The 6107-nt window shown below is 30.7% G+C and overlaps 1 pseudogene; it reads left to right on the forward strand.

Moving 5' to 3' along the window:
• The first annotated feature begins 2279 nt into the window (after positions 1-2279).
• On the forward strand, positions 2280-2842 carry LOC132938093 (uncharacterized; annotated as a pseudogene).
• Positions 2843-6107: the final 3265 nt, after the last annotated feature.

Below are 6107 nucleotides of genomic sequence, written 5' to 3' on the forward strand. Positions count from 1 at the left end.
GTTTCTAACACGTACGTGTTTCTAACTTGTTAGTTACTTGACTTCCTTCAGATCATTATAAATTATAATATGATATTATATAATATTGTTAAGTTATAATGAATATTAATAAATTGCACAAAAATATTAAATACAATGAGACATTTTCGTTCCTGTGAAATCCTGTGTACAGTATACATATAATATATATTATGTAACAATAGGTACCTAATAAACATATTATAACATAATAATGTTATCATGCGACTGTGAATACATCGTATGGAAAAAAGTGTTTTCTATACGGACAAAAAAATATCACACCAGTTAATAACGACGATAACAGTAATAATTTTATAATCGGACATACCGAACAGCAGCATATACATCGTACAGCATATACATCATATACCATGGATTCTGAGTACGGACAGTGGCTTTGTTCAGACAGACTTTCATTGATATTATAGTATTATTGGTATATATACGCAATTATCCGATTCTCAGTCGGACGGCACTGGACTTCTGGAGCACTAAATTGTGGTGTTGCTGATGAGCCGAATGGAAAATACCGGATACGATATTCCGGGCAGAACAGCTTATGTGTGCACGCATTGGTAGGACGTTCGATTTCTCGAATACAATAATAAACTTTTTATTATAATAATGATAATATTATTATCTTATCTGATGTAACAAAAATCGTAGATAACCGCACGCGTTTATATAAATTCTTTGAAATAGTACCATTGAATCGAAGACTCGAAACTCCAAGACGCTATGAAAAACATATCAAAAGTTTTTAGTGCATATTTTTGCTTATTTAGTGATTTTTAGATTTTAGAGCATATTTCTTAATTTTACAATTTTTTTAAGAGCATATTTTATAATTTATGGAGATTCAGTATGAAAATTTGTAAATAAAAAAATATATACATTCATATTGAGAGACCTTACTGGCTTACTAGATATCCTTGTATTTTATTTTTAAAATTTCCATTTGACATAAAAAACAATGTTTTTCCCTTATTGATTAATATAATATAACGGAAACATTAAAAACAATGTTTTTCCCCTATTGATTAATATAATATAATATATTTATAAATTACAACTACAGCTAGCTTTATCTATATATCTTTTTATAAAATAGAATATATACAAATCTAAAATAGAAACAGCTGCTATCGAAATACGACGATTTTCTATATATACTTTTCTAGGAAAATAACTTAATGATTATTGTTAATGGCATTATAGACCTACCGTTTAGATATTTTTGTTAGTTCCGACTTATACGTCCGTGTTACCTGTTGAGCGTTCTTCGCGTCGTTGTTCTTGTTTCAATTACCTACTTATATTATTTTTATTTCATTATGCCGAAAACCAAACAATCTGCGACAAATCGTTTGAATAGTTTTGTTTTAGAATATGGTACGGATATATTCAAAACCGATGGAAGTATTTTATTCTGTAAGTTATGTGAAGTGAAGGTTAACAGTGGTCGAAAATTTGTAGTGACTCAACACGTTAACACTGAGAAACATAGACGAACGGCTATTAGAAAAAAAAAAAAACACAAATTCTGAAATTCAACAGCTAGAAACTAATACTCCGAAAAAGTGTCTTTTTTTACCCGATTTGTGTAAAGCATTATTGACTATTGTACCACTTTACAAAATAAGTAATCCTCAATTAAAATCATTTTTAGAAAAGTATACGCCAAGAGAAATTCCTAGTGACTCGACACTACGCAAAACTTATGTCAATGACATATTTGAAGAAACAATGAAAAATATAAGAGAACAAATTAAAGTAAATAAAATATGGGTGTCGATCGATGGAAGACGGAACAACAGACTCTGAAGGAAGATATGTAGCTAACGTTATAATGGGAACTTTAAATACTGACGGACCGGGAAAAACTTATTTGCTAACAACCGAAGTTCTGGAAAAAGTAAATTATTCAACGATAGTAAAACTTTTTGATCATTCAATGTTCGTCCTCTGGCCAAACAGAATTCGTCATGATGACGTCCTATTGTTTGTGACAACTGGGCGAACACTTCAATCACTGTATTAGTGTATTCTAAAATGATACACTTAACATGTCTCGCACACGGTATTCATTGAGTAGCCGAAAATGTACGGGAAAAGTTTAAGAAAGTTGATAAACTTATTTCCAGGGTTAAACAGGGGTTCTTAAAGGCTCCTTCACGTGTTTTAGTATTTAAAAATGAAGCACCAGCCATACCACTTCCACCAGAGCCAATATTAACTATATGGGGTACATGGATATAATGGTAGCTTCCTATTACTGCAAATATTATAAGGATATACGTAGAGTATTACTAAGTCTTAATGCTGAAGATGCAATATCTGTTAAAGAAGCTCAACAGTTAATTCAAGAACCCGAAATGGAAGCTAATTTAGTATACATACATTCAAATTTTGGATTTATACCGGAATATATTACGAAACTTTAAACACAATATATTTCACTATCCGAAGCATTATCTGCAGTTAAATATGTCCAAAATAAATTAAACGACCGTGAGGGTGAAATCAGTGTTGCGGTATTTCAAAAATTCAATAATGTATTGGAAAAAAATTGTGGATTTAAAGCAATACTTAATATTCCTAAAATATTAAGTGGACAAGAAAGTTCAATGGAAGGTCTTCCTGATGATTTGACCGGTGACGATACTACTTACTTCAAATATGCACCGAATTACGTGAACTATACGATGTTACTTACGATGTTGAACGCAGTTTTTCAAGGTACAAAACTTTGCTCGTGGATAATCGGCGATCTTTCAATTTTGAAAACATCAAAAAAAGTTTAGTAAAACTAACAATATAACACTTTTGAAGGTAGGAACAAAATTATATCTAATGCATTTTAATTATTAATTAAAATACTTTTTAATTAGGCAGGTGCCTGGTGGTTTTTCTAATTTGTATTTATGTATTTCAGGTATATAAATATAACTCGACAGAAGTGCTTTTTTTTATTCAAGGAACATTTTTCATTTATTTTTTTATTTTTTTGTTTTATTTAAATTATGATTAAAAATAAAAATATATATTATTTTTATTATACTTTGCTTTTATTTATTTACAAATTAAAAAAATATTTGTGCAAATGAAAATTTTGTGTAAAATAATTAAATATAAGTGCATATTTTTGGAGAATATTTGTACTATTTTAAGCGCATACGTGTATGCATATTTAGTAATTTTTAAGTGCATTAAGTTCCGAGCCCTAGTGATGACTAACAAATTTTGTATTTTTAATTTTTTTTTTGTGACACCTCTTAGGAGGACGACACCCATTAATTTGTTGTCTCCGTCGTACACACCTACGACATACCAAACTTTTATTAGCTACTTTTAATAATGGCATAGTGTCATAGTGTGCTGTTAGTTTTGATATTAGAGTGAATTGACCTACTACTAAATGTTGAGGTAAGAAAATTATCTGAGCATAAGCGTCGGGAATTTTTCAATATTTTAATTTTCTAGCGAGATATGGTTATGTGAAATATTACAAATTTAAAATGCTAATATCACGCTTGAAAATTAAAATATTGAAAAATCTCCGGCGCTTAAGCTCAGATAATGTTCTTACTTAAAAGTATGATAATAGGTCAATTCACCCTAATATTAAAACTTTAGCACACTATTGAAACTAGTAAATGAAAATTTGCTGTGTCTTACGTGAGTAAGACAGTGGTATAGCGTCCACTTAATTTTTTTTCCATCTTTACACAAATGATTATCGCAAAGTATAAACTAATAATTAGTAGGTGAATAAGACAAGAATAACCGAACTTATATCTTTTTAAAAGAAAAGTAAAGGTTAAAAATATAGACAACATATTTTGGAAAACATAATTTATTATTATTTAATCGTCTTCGTGGTTAATGATGGTATCGTACTTTTAAAAACCAAAACACATGCCTACCTATACTTTTAAGTTATAAATGTATGTTACGTCAGATTTTTGTTAGGTTAGTAATAGTAATATTTGTAGTAATATTCGTAGTAATATTTGTAATAGTAATATTTGAGATAATACGGGTAAGAATAAATTCGGGTGCCCGTGAGTTAGAGAAATCGGTATAGTGAATATTATAGTGTTGGAGCTATGCTATAATAAAGATTAACACTAAGTATAATATATATATAACTACGGAAGAATATGTTGGTATATACAGAGAGAAGAACAAATTAGAAATTATTATAACAGCCGTAAACGCGTCGTAAATAACGTTTTCGCATAATATAATGAATATTTAATAACGTACATACATATATAATTATTATACGAGGGATTATGCGCGTGTCCTAGGTCAACACTATATAGCAAGTCTGCAGCGCAATAAACGGACCATAAAAACAGTTGCGTGTATACAACTATAATACAAGTCTATAATATTATTATAATTATTTTGTGCGGAGATTGGCGCAAGTCGTTTGGAATCAAATTATTGTTTGTAGACAATTTAATATTTTATTGTTTCACGTACACAGGATGTTTATTTTTATTTCAGTTAACATCCATAGAATTTCGACTAGTATTACATACCTTTTATCAAAACTTTAAGATACATAATATATACCTACCTATATTATTGTGTAAACATAAATTTTGACATTATTGCCTTATTTTTTCCATCCTTGTGATATTTGTTGATAAACCTCGCATAATCGCGGCTTTTGATATATAAAAAGCAACCTGAAGCAGAATAATTTTGTAAGTATCTTGAATGATGATGCATTATATAGGTAAATAATTAAAGCTACAAGCATTTTTTGTTTAAATAAAGAGTAAAGAAACAGGGAAAACATGTACCCCTCAAAATGTGTGTTCCCTTATTTTTATTGTAGAATTATTTGAATTATTTAATATTAAATATTTAATTTAAATTTTTCGTTATTTTCATTCACGTCATTGCGCATCTACGCAATCAATAGTGATCGCAGTACCCTTATAATAGCGATTGACAAACATGGTGTATATGCTAGCGTTTATCTAAACTCAAGCTAACTTACCGTTTAAAAATAATAACAAAATATCTGAAGTGGTTATTCATCAGTACAATCGTAAGGGTAAAACGCATAATGGCAATATATAAATGTTGAATCCTTAATTTTCTAAAAATAAACCACACTATAAAGAAAAGTAAAGATACCTATATACTTTAATATGAGTGTTCGATGTTCAAAGAATCACCCTGTATAAATATATATATTATATTTATATACACGGCTAATGCCTATTTCCTTACCTATGATAAACTTCAGTCGGGCGTAGCCTTATATAGTATAAGACTATATATAGCATACACAACATTGACTTCCGGCCGGACGTGCACATCAAAACGCAGTCGGATGGTTGATACGCGGCGTTTACACCGTATTATAATTACCATTTACCTGTTGTAGTTTCAGTGGGTAATTTAGGAAAGAAAAAAAAGTCCGACTATAATTATTAATATGGCTCTGTCTCCTCTCGGACAATGTAAATCGTTTCGTCCGGATCTTCTTGCCATCGCACGGTCCCAAACGGTTTACGTTTTACGTTATAATATTATAATATCTATCATTGTTCCCAAGTCCGGCGGCGGTGAATTTCGTCAATTCCGAGAGAGCGGCGGCGGCGGCGGCGGCGGCGAAAAGCGAAACGAAACTATAACATCCGAACAAACCAGTCGGACGAAAAATATTACGTAAAACCGTTTAAACGGCACGAGTGAGTGCGCTCGGCGGCAGCGCTTTAGGACAATAAAATACACTTAAGTATATCACATATTTACACGTTTATAACGTATATTCCACACATTACTCATACGTAAATTAGTGAAACAATGATCGTACCTATATATAAAACGAAATAAAATATACAATTTTGAATTTTGTGATGTACATAATGTATAGGACTACCGTCGCCGCTATATTGAAAGGGGTGAGAAGGATTTTTGTCGTTTTCAAGAAAAACGAAGAAAGCATAAACTTTCTCCATCGATACCCGAGTGGCGTCCTACGGTTTCGGTATTTTTCCGTTGTCTGCATTTTCGTTTACAAAAAGACACACACACACACACGCGCGCGCCAATAATAT

Source organism: Metopolophium dirhodum, chromosome 2 (assembly GCF_019925205.1).
Source record: "Metopolophium dirhodum isolate CAU chromosome 2, ASM1992520v1, whole genome shotgun sequence".
Lineage (NCBI taxonomy): Eukaryota > Metazoa > Arthropoda > Insecta > Hemiptera > Aphididae > Metopolophium > Metopolophium dirhodum.